Source organism: Periplaneta americana, unplaced genomic scaffold (assembly GCF_040183065.1).
Source record: "Periplaneta americana isolate PAMFEO1 unplaced genomic scaffold, P.americana_PAMFEO1_priV1 scaffold_34, whole genome shotgun sequence".
NCBI classification, from domain to species: domain Eukaryota; kingdom Metazoa; phylum Arthropoda; class Insecta; order Blattodea; family Blattidae; genus Periplaneta; species Periplaneta americana.
Genome location: NW_027185515.1, coordinates 22,556 through 36,625, shown reverse-complemented (window position 1 = coordinate 36,625; position 14,070 = coordinate 22,556). Strand labels below are relative to the sequence as shown.

The window sequence follows — 14,070 nt, the reverse complement described above, 5'->3', positions numbered from 1 at the left end:
TTCCGAAGTGTTGAGCTATGAGCACTTAAGCGCTCGCAATACTTTGCCACTACGCAGCGAATATTCACCGACATTTAAAGCACTCGTTCACACTATTTTTCGCATAGATTTCCCAATTATGCCTGTGACAATCATAGCTTCAGAATTACTGAGCGATTCATTCATCCCAACAACCAACGTTAACCCGTGCCCACAAATATAAATTCATTGTCCAACTTCAACTCCTTTCACAACATCCCCGCCTACACAAGTCACTCACTATAGGAATAATATTAGGCTTCTCTATTCATTTCGCAAATTGCCATAAACTACAATATAATATTACTTCGCATCTCTTTTTATCGTCTCACATAAACCGTTTCAGCTTGCAAAGTTTCTTCAGATTTTAGATTTAACTAATTTAATTTTCAATTGTCTGGAACGGCTGTTAACTTCGTCTGTAGCTTTCCCCACAGCGGAGACGTGACGCTTCATTCCGAGAAAAACTACTATATTACCTACAATAATTGAAATTATGTTGAATATGACCCGCTCTGCTCCAGTCGAACACAATATCACTACATCACAAATCCAAACGGTGGCGAGGTAAGGTACAACGTTTTTAGAATAATGGAATTATTCGTTACTAGATGTTCATTTTAATCAGTCTGTATGGTGGCAATGTGATGTATCTCCGTAGGGAAAAGGCTGCGGATATGAGCACATGTAATCAAATTGTTCCTTCCGCTGTAGTGAATGAGAATATTTGAGATTTATTTGTGGCGAGGTGTAGAAGATTATGTTACAGTGTCCATAATATTAAAATACTTTTCTCTTGAGCCTACCTGTTCAGAGGATCGGTCATTGCTGCTGTACTTCGAATTTTGTACCGTTCATTTAATCTCCTTAATGCTGCTACATATTCCTTCGCACAAACACACTTTCAATACTTGTATCGTACAATAAATACATCTGATATCGCAGAGAATTAATACGAAACATAAAGTTCCGCCAAGCATCCGCAGCCATCTTACATAATTTTATTGCCGTACATATATACATACACAAATACAACACTACATGATAGCGATTAAATGGGCCGATCCCGGAAGCACTGCAATACCGGGCCAACCCGTGACAGAGGTGGAGCAAGCTCCTAGCACTCCGTCATTTTCCAAAAATCAGTTTAATATTCTGGTCCTGCAATGCAGGACGTATCAGATATTAAGCTGATAAGAACAGATTAAATTTATTTAGATAATACTTGTAAATACAAGAGTATGCACAATAATAATATAATATGTAACAGGACAATAATTAAATTGTTCTTTGTGTGTTTTTGTTTGTTTTTTTTTTTTAGAAGAAAAAAGCATATAGTAATAGAACAATTATATGTCCTTGACGCACTTCACTTTCACTTCACTATCCAGCACATATCATTCATACTGTCGGTGGCCTGTCACGTGTTCGACATATATGTCCCGACTCCATCGAATTGTGTCCGACACCATGAGCCTCTTCATAAGTACTGCGTACGCATGGGAGATGCCCAGGTGACGGAGAGCATTTTCGTTAGCCGGATCGTACCCGCCCAGAGAGCCGATTACAAATGCATCGACCGAAGTGCGGAAACCCTGCCGTTCGAAGTGGACCGCCAAGTTCTGGTATTTTTGAATTTTAGTGTTTCTGGCAATTTCGAAAGCCGTATAACGGTTTTCGAAAGGAATGGTGACGTCTAGAATGAATACCGTCCTCTCGTCCCTGTCGACAACAACAAGATCCGGTCTCTCCGAACCCTCGTAGTTGGGCAGGGGCTGGTTGGAGTAAATCTCCTTCGAGCCTGACTTGTTCATGGCCCGGGTGAGGCGGTCTAGGACGGCGTTGTGCCTGCGGGTCATGGTGACAAGGTGAGGGGGACAGTGATTCAGGACGTGAGGAAGGGTTTCATTGGCGGCTCCACATCGACGACAGCGTTTGTCGCCACCACCAAATCTTCGGCAACCATTCAATGGAACCACACCCAGGCGAGCTCGATGGATGAATCTCCATTCCGCAAACCTGGTGTAGTTTCCACCCCTCATGAAGTGGTTGGATGCAGAGGCTAAGGTGGTGACGTCACTTACCTTTCCCTGGTCGGGTTTGGCTAGGAGTCGGGACAGATAGAAGTGTCGAACACCGTCCTTCAGAACGCCTTCTGCCTGCTGCCGATGGAGGTTGACGCCGTGGAGTTGGAGGACGAGGTCTTGGTCCTGCGACGTCCAGCACACGTCGAGTTTCGAGCGGAGGCGCCTCGTCGCTGAGCGAAGTCTCGTCCAGGCGGACGAGATGTCCCCGCTGTCTCGCTGGAAGTCCCCCTCCGTGGCGCCCGTCAGGAATGCTGCTATCTCCTCTGTTGTTGGGTTGCGCAGCAGCTTCTTCCTGACGACCTCCTCCAGGGACGCCCTCGCCAGGCGCGCTGTGGTGACGTCGGGACTCGTCAGGAGACGCAGCCCGTGTACTGCCTGGGACACATCCGCTATGACGTTCGTGGGGAGCAGATTCATTCCTCCCCACTGATGACGGAGATACAGCACCTCGGCGCTGGCCCTCTGGGGCAGGTGCAGCCACTTCTTGCCAAGTTGTTTTAGCTTGTTGTCTAGCTGCGTAAGTGGCTTCTTCGGCACTGCCCCGGCTTTCAGGTGGAAGGCCAGCCTCGACAGCACGTAGGTGTTCACGGCGTCGAGTTTCTGCCAAGGTGCGAGCAGCGACTTGTCGATCTTGTCGAGGTCGCTGAGAAGTGAGCGGATGGTGTCCCCGGCAGATGGCTGCTTCTGGAATCCCGTTGGGACCCCCAGGTGTTCATAGACCCCGCTCTCGTCTAGGTCTTCCATTGGCTCTCCCCGAATTGTGAAGACAGTGCGTCGCGCAGCGTGCTTCTTACCGTCGACGTGGAGTGAAGAGCACTTCCGGACGTTGAAGTCCAAACCCGCCCACTGAGCCATCGTGGCGGTCACGTCCAGCATGTTCTGGAGTCCAGCTGCCGACGATGATAGGATGGCAATGTCGTCGGCGTAGGCGAGGACTGAGAATTCCTCGCCGTGGAGAACGTAGCCCATGTTGAGCTGGGTGACCGCCCGGATGATCGACTCCATCAATATGTTGAATATTATTGGGCTCAGTGGGCAGCCCTGCTTCACTCCTGAAGCAACTTCCACGTCGTCGGTCAGGCCCTCGGAGCTTCTGATGTTGGTGGTGCTGCCGTCGTAAAGTTTCTGCACGACTCGGATCGAATCTTCCCCCAGGCCGATCCAGCGGAGGCAGTCCCAGATGGTGGAGTGTGGGACTGAGCAGAACGCGTTTTGCAGGTCGAGCCAGGCGACTGCAATTTCTGCTCGATTGCGCCTCGCGTTCTGGATGGCTGTTTGAAGCACAAAGTTGTGTTCAATACAGCCCTCGTAGGGCATAAAGCCCTTCTGCGCTGGGGAGATCCGGTCGTGCCGACGGCACCACTCCGTGAGCCTTGCTGCGATGCACGACGCATGGAGCTTGCCCACCGTGTTTGAGAGTGCGATGGGGCGCCAATTCGAGATATCCTCTTCCGCCCCCTTCTTGTGAAGTAGAATGGTGGTCGACCGCTTCCAGTCCGCCGGGATGTGGTCGAGGCGGCGGACTGCGTTGAATAGGGCGGAGATGATATGGCACCCGGGGTCGAATCGGCGCCAGGCTCCGTACCGCAGGTTGTCAGATCCGGGTGCGGTGTCTTGACATCTACGGAGCCGGTTCCAGGCTTCCTCCGGGGTGAACGGTGGGCTCAGCGGGTCCTTGTCTTCGGGGGAGTCGAGGATCGGCAGCTCTTCGGGGGCGGGCAGCTCCTCGCGATCACGACGCCTAAATACTGCCGAGAAATGTTCATGTAGCTCCGCTTTCTGGAGCTGACAGTAAGGCGATTTGCTGGCAGTGATCTCGCGGAATGCCCGTCCCCGGTTGCGTCGATACAACCGCTGGATCCTCGATGCCGATGCGGGGTCGTATGCGTCTCCTGATTGTCTCCGACGTCGTCGTCTCCTCGGGTCCGTGCGTTGGCGGTGTAGTGCCGGTTCCTCGGTGTCGCGGTGTTGCTGGGGTCCCACGTTCTGCTCCTGTACCTCGGCGATGAGAGCGGCTAGAAGAGTTTCTAACCCCTCTGCCGCGTCCACAGAGTCTAGGCGCGCGACCCATTGCTGCTGCGCGGGTGTCATCTGTGCCCGAGCGGTGGACTCGGTAGACTCTCCGGTCTCGGGGGCTGCGGCGGTGGCTTCCGAGTCCTGGGCGCTGGGCTCGGCGGTAGTCGCAGAGAATTCCGATGCTTGCACTGGCTCATCACAGGGTTGTGCATCGGAACATGCGACACCGCCGAGCTGGTGACCGGAGGTGCTCGGGGCAGAGTCGCAGCAGTCGTTGGCAACATTCGCGGAATCACCGGCACCACCCCTGTTGGATTCCGCGGCCGCAGCATCGCTTCCCTCGGCGGGGCTTGCAGCAATGCTGTCCTCTTGGTTAGTCGTCCTCGCTGGTGTTCTGCGGTGTCCAAGAGGTATCCGCCGGATGGGCAGCGATGCCACGTCAACAGGATCGGGCTGAGCAGCAGACGCCTCGGCGCAGGCAGGCGACTTGTTGATGTGCGCCTTGGCGCATTTCAGCTGCTCGAACTCCCTGTTGCATCCAACGCAGCGGAAGGAGAAGCGCATCTGGTGTTCCTTCTTCAAGTGCCTGGCGAGGCCGTTGTGGTCCCTGTAGTTCCTCGGCACAGGCAGGCAGGCGGTGCAGGCAAAAGGTGGTCGCAGCGGCACATCCAGCAGTACGTTTCTGTGATCCACTTCCCGGTCGGCCATGATGAGGTTGGTGGCGGTAGCAAAAATTAAGCTGATAAGAACAGATACTACACTTTGATCTTAGCCAAAAGGCCGAGAAGCGATGCCAAACGACGCCCGTCGCGACACAATTAATCTTACAACGACGCCTGTCACAGACGGGACGCGAACTTATCCCGCTGGCCTCAGAAATTAAATTCATTACAAAATATCATAGCAAGACTCTCTGAACAGAACTACTATCGTCTCATGCGCATTCAGAGTGCGCACTTCACCTGCATTCGGATATCAAGTAAAATTAATTACGAAATACAATGAATTATTATGCCACGCGTGCACATTACGTGTGTCTGCCATCTAGCGCCTGCTGTTGGCGTTACCCTCGCTCATAATACGCCAGCATCCCTATTAAACTAGGTCCCGCGCCGTGGTCTAAGACATCCTCCCTAGGATTCCCGTCATGGAATCCGGGCTATTCCGAGTACTCATGGCTTCGGCCAGTGTATGGGACCGGTGCCCACCCAGCATCGTGGTGCACTTGGGGAGCTACGATAGGTGGCGAAATAAAGCCAGCTCTATAACGGCTGGGGGATTCATCGTGCTAACCACACGATACTTCCATTTTGGTTTCATGATCGTCCACCTCTGCTTCGGCATGTTGACGTGAGTTCAGCAGCCGGTTGCTCGGTCATGGTCCTTCATGGTCTGTCGTGCCACGGATTAGTATATAACGACTAGACTATGATCAACACGAACATTTATACCGCTATGATGCATGCTGTAGGCTACTAAATCAACAATAATATTTACAACGCATCCAAGTGCTGATGTAAGAGGCTAGGTCTCCTCGGCTCTTTCTTCTTCATTTCAAATGGGTAACATGACGTCCTCAAACATTCATTTCAAAACGATTCCCAATCTGAACAAAAGCATATTATTAAGTTTCTACCTAACGTTATTAGTACTCTAAACTCAGCGTGTCTGGAAAATACGTATGTACACGTGATCTCCCATGTTCCATATCAAGTATTTCTTACATAACGGCAGTACAGGTTCAGATCGTTACCACCAAATTAACAAACGTTCCCACATTACAAGCGCACACATTCATTCACTTCTTCTCAGACATCATATTCATTTCCTGTATAATTACGTACATTAAGTACATGTATACTAAGAATTCTGATTACAGTTACAAATTTTACGATTTAAATGCATTTATGTCATTTTTCTTTTCACAAATTCTCATCAAATTGCTCCTCACAACTGGTAACAAATATTAAATCATTTTTAGTATTTCCAATGACAGTCAATCTATCCTTCCCCATTTCCAGTTTAATACTGTGCACACCACTCTTCTTCTCCTCTTCGTCACCGTCTTCTTCTTCTATTTATCAATTCCGCTATAATGCCACAGTAACGAGCTTGGCGTACCCTGACCAACCACGGAACACCTGACATGATTCTTTCTTGTTCGCAGGGACGAGAAGTCTGTATTTTTTCTCAACGCAGCTATTCTGTTTTAAACAGGGATGTCTATGGCTTCCGAAACTGCATGTCATTAAAAATTCTCACATTAAGAAATTTGTAGCCGATCACTTGGAACGGCAGGGTAACCGAACTTCAGTCGATGCATTTATAATTATCGGCTATCCGGGAGAGTAAAATCACGCAGGCGATTATTATTGCTCTCAAAACTCACGCAATTTCGCCAGCATACGTACGTCGAACCCCTAACTGCCCACCGATACTAAATTCCAACACACGACTCGCATACGTTGTGTTATACTGTATTTCTAATTTTTAAGGCCAAATGCACGACATACTGTCAAGAATGAAAGAAAAACAATAATAGAATTGCCCTGAAATTCCTTATATTGTTGCGAATTCGATCTCAACCTAATTCCAAGAAGCTACCGCATATATGAGTCCTACATGTTCATCTCAGTCAAAGGGCCAGGCCAGGCCAGGCCACTAAGTTAGATCGGATATGATGAACATTTTTTCTACCTCAGCTCAGGCAAAAACCCAAGAAAGTCGCAAATACGACATCACATTCGGATATAATCCGAAAACCCAACAACAATGAATACCTCCATCACACCATATCAGCTAAACGCCCATCAAGGAAATTCAGAGATCAACAGAATTTCATCTTGGACAATAGGCTGAGGAACAGTCCCATATACTACACTTCGATCTTAGCCAAAAGACCGAGAAGAAAAACCGATCACGTGCCGTCGGGATCTATTTAATTCTACAACAGCACCTGCCATATGCGGGTTATTAACAAACTCCGCTCCATTTAGATATACAGTTCGATACACCATCTTCTAAAGGGACTCTCGCTAAAGCTGTACTGCCATATCTTTCGAATAGAGTGCGCATACCATTTGTATTTCAATTAATCACAATACAGATTATAAATTGTAATGACGTGTGTCTAAATTACGTACACCTGCCCTCTAGCGAATGCTGTCGGAGTTATTCTCGCGCAAGTACAGTGAACTTGCTACTGCTGCCTACGATAGGCCGATGTTACATTCCTCGCATTAATTCTTAATATAGCGATCGAAAACTATCTAACCGCGGTTGCCGCACCTATAGAAACGGCAATCATATCCTTAAATAATGAACTTTTTGTGATAAAGGAAAAAGAAAAGAAAGAGACAGAGATCAGCTTAATTTCATTCAAGCGGAGCGACAGCACGGAAACTAGCGTCCAGCTCTTGAGACAACTAGTCAAACAACAGATGGTAACTACACAGAATTTACTGCATTGCAACATTCATTGTGTTATTATAGCAGTAGTGTCAGATTTGTAAGCTCCAATACCGTTTGTGGAGCTAGATCGGAGCATGAACTTGCTTGTGTCTGTGGAAACACCGGAGCACGAAACCCGTCTAGTGGAGCGCTCAGCTCCGTTTAGTCCCTGTCTGACATCGCTGTATTATAGTTTCTATGAACCATATTTCCGAAGTGTTGAGCTATGAGCACTTAAGCGCTCGCAATACTTTGCCACTACGCAGCGAATATTCACCGACATTTAAAGCACTCGTTCACACTATTTTTCGCATAGATTTCCCAATTATGCCTGTGACAATCATAGCTTCAGAATTACTGAGCGATTCATTCATCCCAACAACCAACGTTAACCCGTGCCCACAAATATAAATTCATTGTCCAACTTCAACTCCTTTCACAACATCCCCGCCTACACAAGTCACTCACTATAGGAATAATATTAGGCTTCTCTATTCATTTCGCAAATTGCCATAAACTACAATATAATATTACTTCGCATCTCTTTTTATCGTCTCACATAAACCGTTTCAGCTTGCAAAGTTTCTTCAGATTTTAGATTTAACTAATTTAATTTTCAATTGTCTGGAACGGCTGTTAACTTCGTCTGTAGCTTTCCCCACAGCGGAGACGTGACGCTTCATTCCGAGAAAAACTACTATATTACCTACAATAATTGAAATTATGTTGAATATGACCCGCTCTGCTCCAGTCGAACACAATATCACTACATCACAAATCCAAACGGTGGCGAGGTAAGGTACAACGTTTTTAGAATAATGGAATTATTCGTTACTAGATGTTCATTTTAATCAGTCTGTATGGTGGCAATGTGATGTATCTCCGTAGGGAAAAGGCTGCGGATATGAGCACATGTAATCAAATTGTTCCTTCCGCTGTAGTGAATGAGAATATTTGAGATTTATTTGTGGCGAGGTGTAGAAGATTATGTTACAGTGTCCATAATATTAAAATACTTTTCTCTTGAGCCTACCTGTTCAGAGGATCGGTCATTGCTGCTGTACTTCGAATTTTGTACCGTTCATTTAATCTCCTTAATGCTGCTACATATTCCTTCGCACAAACACACTTTCAATACTTGTATCGTACAATAAATACATCTGATATCGCAGAGAATTAATACGAAACATAAAGTTCCGCCAAGCATCCGCAGCCATCTTACATAATTTTATTGCCGTACATATATACATACACAAATACAACACTACATGATAGCGATTAAATGGGCCGATCCCGGAAGCACTGCAATACCGGGCCAACCCGTGACAGAGGTGGAGCAAGCTCCTAGCACTCCGTCATTTTCCAAAAATCAGTTTAATATTCTGGTCCTGCAATGCAGGACGTATCAGATATTAAGCTGATAAGAACAGATACTACACTTTGATCTTAGCCAAAAGGCCGAGAAGCGATGCCAAACGACGCCCGTCGCGACACAATTAATCTTACAACGACGCCTGTCACAGACGGGACGCGAACTTATCCCGCTGGCCTCAGAAATTAAATTCATTACAAAATATCATAGCAAGACTCTCTGAACAGAACTACTATCGTCTCATGCGCATTCAGAGTGCGCACTTCACCTGCATTCGGATATCAAGTAAAATTAATTACGAAATACAATGAATTATTATGCCACGCGTGCACATTACGTGTGTCTGCCATCTAGCGCCTGCTGTTGGCGTTACCCTCGCTCATAATACGCCAGCATCCCTATTAAACTAGGTCCCGCGCCGTGGTCTAAGACATCCTCCCTAGGATTCCCGTCATGGAATCCGGGCTATTCCGAGTACTCATGGCTTCGGCCAGTGTATGGGACCGGTGCCCACCCAGCATCGTGGTGCACTTGGGGAGCTACGATAGGTGGCGAAATAAAGCCAGCTCTATAACGGCTGGGGGATTCATCGTGCTAACCACACGATACTTCCATTTTGGTTTCATGATCGTCCACCTCTGCTTCGGCATGTTGACGTGAGTTCAGCAGCCGGTTGCTCGGTCATGGTCCTTCATGGTCTGTCGTGCCACGGATTAGTATATAACGACTAGACTATGATCAACACGAACATTTATACCGCTATGATGCATGCTGTAGGCTACTAAATCAACAATAATATTTACAACGCATCCAAGTGCTGATGTAAGAGGCTAGGTCTCCTCGGCTCTTTCTTCTTCATTTCAAATGGGTAACATGACGTCCTCAAACATTCATTTCAAAACGATTCCCAATCTGAACAAAAGCATATTATTAAGTTTCTACCTAACGTTATTAGTACTCTAAACTCAGCGTGTCTGGAAAATACGTATGTACACGTGATCTCCCATGTTCCATATCAAGTATTTCTTACATAACGGCAGTACAGGTTCAGATCGTTACCACCAAATTAACAAACGTTCCCACATTACAAGCGCACACATTCATTCACTTCTTCTCAGACATCATATTCATTTCCTGTATAATTACGTACATTAAGTACATGTATACTAAGAATTCTGATTACAGTTACAAATTTTACGATTTAAATGCATTTATGTCATTTTTCTTTTCACAAATTCTCATCAAATTGCTCCTCACAACTGGTAACAAATATTAAATCATTTTTAGTATTTCCAATGACAGTCAATCTATCCTTCCCCATTTCCAGTTTAATACTGTGCACACCACTCTTCTTCTCCTCTTCGTCACCGTCTTCTTCTTCTATTTATCAATTCCGCTATAATGCCACAGTAACGAGCTTGGCGTACCCTGACCAACCACGGAACACCTGACATGATTCTTTCTTGTTCGCAGGGACGAGAAGTCTGTATTTTTTCTCAACGCAGCTATTCTGTTTTAAACAGGGATGTCTATGGCTTCCGAAACTGCATGTCATTAAAAATTCTCACATTAAGAAATTTGTAGCCGATCACTTGGAACGGCAGGGTAACCGAACTTCAGTCGATGCATTTATAATTATCGGCTATCCGGGAGAGTAAAATCACGCAGGCGATTATTATTGCTCTCAAAACTCACGCAATTTCGCCAGCATACGTACGTCGAACCCCTAACTGCCCACCGATACTAAATTCCAACACACGACTCGCATACGTTGTGTTATACTGTATTTCTAATTTTTAAGGCCAAATGCACGACATACTGTCAAGAATGAAAGAAAAACAATAATAGAATTGCCCTGAAATTCCTTATATTGTTGCGAATTCGATCTCAACCTAATTCCAAGAAGCTACCGCATATATGAGTCCTACATGTTCATCTCAGTCAAAGGGCCAGGCCAGGCCAGGCCACTAAGTTAGATCGGATATGATGAACATTTTTTCTACCTCAGCTCAGGCAAAAACCCAAGAAAGTCGCAAATACGACATCACATTCGGATATAATCCGAAAACCCAACAACAATGAATACCTCCATCACACCATATCAGCTAAACGCCCATCAAGGAAATTCAGAGATCAACAGAATTTCATCTTGGACAATAGGCTGAGGAACAGTCCCATATACTACACTTCGATCTTAGCCAAAAGACCGAGAAGAAAAACCGATCACGTGCCGTCGGGATCTATTTAATTCTACAACAGCACCTGCCATATGCGGGTTATTAACAAACTCCGCTCCATTTAGATATACAGTTCGATACACCATCTTCTAAAGGGACTCTCGCTAAAGCTGTACTGCCATATCTTTCGAATAGAGTGCGCATACCATTTGTATTTCAATTAATCACAATACAGATTATAAATTGTAATGACGTGTGTCTAAATTACGTACACCTGCCCTCTAGCGAATGCTGTCGGAGTTATTCTCGCGCAAGTACAGTGAACTTGCTACTGCTGCCTACGATAGGCCGATGTTACATTCCTCGCATTAATTCTTAATATAGCGATCGAAAACTATCTAACCGCGGTTGCCGCACCTATAGAAACGGCAATCATATCCTTAAATAATGAACTTTTTGTGATAAAGGAAAAAGAAAAGAAAGAGACAGAGATCAGCTTAATTTCATTCAAGCGGAGCGACAGCACGGAAACTAGCGTCCAGCTCTTGAGACAACTAGTCAAACAACAGATGGTAACTACACAGAATTTACTGCATTGCAACATTCATTGTGTTATTATAGCAGTAGTGTCAGATTTGTAAGCTCCAATACCGTTTGTGGAGCTAGATCGGAGCATGAACTTGCTTGTGTCTGTGGAAACACCGGAGCACGAAACCCGTCTAGTGGAGCGCTCAGCTCCGTTTAGTCCCTGTCTGACATCGCTGTATTATAGTTTCTATGAACCATATTTCCGAAGTGTTGAGCTATGAGCACTTAAGCGCTCGCAATACTTTGCCACTACGCAGCGAATATTCACCGACATTTAAAGCACTCGTTCACACTATTTTTCGCATAGATTTCCCAATTATGCCTGTGACAATCATAGCTTCAGAATTACTGAGCGATTCATTCATCCCAACAACCAACGTTAACCCGTGCCCACAAATATAAATTCATTGTCCAACTTCAACTCCTTTCACAACATCCCCGCCTACACAAGTCACTCACTATAGGAATAATATTAGGCTTCTCTATTCATTTCGCAAATTGCCATAAACTACAATATAATATTACTTCGCATCTCTTTTTATCGTCTCACATAAACCGTTTCAGCTTGCAAAGTTTCTTCAGATTTTAGATTTAACTAATTTAATTTTCAATTGTCTGGAACGGCTGTTAACTTCGTCTGTAGCTTTCCCCACAGCGGAGACGTGACGCTTCATTCCGAGAAAAACTACTATATTACCTACAATAATTGAAATTATGTTGAATATGACCCGCTCTGCTCCAGTCGAACACAATATCACTACATCACAAATCCAAACGGTGGCGAGGTAAGGTACAACGTTTTTAGAATAATGGAATTATTCGTTACTAGATGTTCATTTTAATCAGTCTGTATGGTGGCAATGTGATGTATCTCCGTAGGGAAAAGGCTGCGGATATGAGCACATGTAATCAAATTGTTCCTTCCGCTGTAGTGAATGAGAATATTTGAGATTTATTTGTGGCGAGGTGTAGAAGATTATGTTACAGTGTCCATAATATTAAAATACTTTTCTCTTGAGCCTACCTGTTCAGAGGATCGGTCATTGCTGCTGTACTTCGAATTTTGTACCGTTCATTTAATCTCCTTAATGCTGCTACATATTCCTTCGCACAAACACACTTTCAATACTTGTATCGTACAATAAATACATCTGATATCGCAGAGAATTAATACGAAACATAAAGTTCCGCCAAGCATCCGCAGCCATCTTACATAATTTTATTGCCGTACATATATACATACACAAATACAACACTACATGATAGCGATTAAATGGGCCGATCCCGGAAGCACTGCAATACCGGGCCAACCCGTGACAGAGGTGGAGCAAGCTCCTAGCACTCCGTCATTTTCCAAAAATCAGTTTAATATTCTGGTCCTGCAATGCAGGACGTATCAGATATTAAGCTGATAAGAACAGATACTACACTTTGACCTTAGCCAAAAGGCCGAGAAGCGATGCCAAACGACGCCCGTCGCGACACAATTAATCTTACAACGACGCCTGTCACAGACGGGACGCGAACTTATCCCGCTGGCCTCAGAAATTAAATTCATTACAAAATATCATAGCAAGACTCTCTGAACAGAACTACTATCGTCTCATGCGCATTCAGAGTGCGCACTTCACCTGCATTCGGATATCAAGTAAAATTAATTACGAAATACAATGAATTATTATGCCACGCGTGCACATTACGTGTGTCTGCCATCTAGCGCCTGCTGTTGGCGTTACCCTCGCTCATAATACGCCAGCATCCCTATTAAACTAGGTCCCGCGCCGTGGTCTAAGACATCCTCCCTAGGATTCCCGTCATGGAATCCGGGCTATTCCGAGTACTCATGGCTTCGGCCAGTGTATGGGACCGGTGCCCACCCAGCATCGTGGTGCACTTGGGGAGCTACGATAGGTGGCGAAATAAAGCCAGCTCTATAACGGCTGGGGGATTCATCGTGCTAACCACACGATACTTCCATTTTGGTTTCATGATCGTCCACCTCTGCTTCGGCATGTTGACGTGAGTTCAGCAGCCGGTTGCTCGGTCATGGTCCTTCATGGTCTGTCGTGCCACGGATTAGTATATAACGACTAGACTATGATCAACACGAACATTTATACCGCTATGATGCATGCTGTAGGCTACTAAATCAACAATAATATTTACAACGCATCCAAGTGCTGATGTAAGAGGCTAGGTCTCCTCGGCTCTTTCTTCTTCATTTCAAATGGGTAACATGACGTCCTCAAACATTCATTTCAAAACGATTCCCAATCTGAACAAAAGCATATTATTAAGTTTCTACCTAACGTTATTAGTACTCTAAACTCAGCGTGTCTGGAAAATACGTATGTACACGTGA

At 45.6% G+C, this 14,070-nt stretch overlaps 3 non-coding genes and 1 pseudogene across 3 annotated transcripts; all 4 read right to left on the bottom strand.

The window, feature by feature from the left end:
* Positions 1-1,068: 1,068 nt before the first annotated feature.
* On the bottom strand, positions 1,069-1,255 carry LOC138693979 (U2 spliceosomal RNA). The gene has a single exon (XR_011330667.1). It is a non-coding gene; the product is annotated as a U2 spliceosomal RNA (small nuclear RNA).
* A 3,511-nt stretch (positions 1,256-4,766) lies between these two features.
* On the bottom strand, positions 4,767-4,913 carry LOC138693988 (U2 spliceosomal RNA; annotated as a pseudogene).
* A 3,935-nt stretch (positions 4,914-8,848) lies between these two features.
* LOC138693982 (U2 spliceosomal RNA) lies at positions 8,849-9,041 on the bottom strand. Its single transcript, XR_011330670.1, has one exon. It is a non-coding gene; the product is annotated as a U2 spliceosomal RNA (small nuclear RNA).
* A 3,935-nt stretch (positions 9,042-12,976) lies between these two features.
* Positions 12,977-13,169, bottom strand: LOC138693978 (U2 spliceosomal RNA). The gene has a single exon (XR_011330666.1). It is a non-coding gene; the product is annotated as a U2 spliceosomal RNA (small nuclear RNA).
* Between the last annotated feature and the right edge of the window lie 901 nt (positions 13,170-14,070).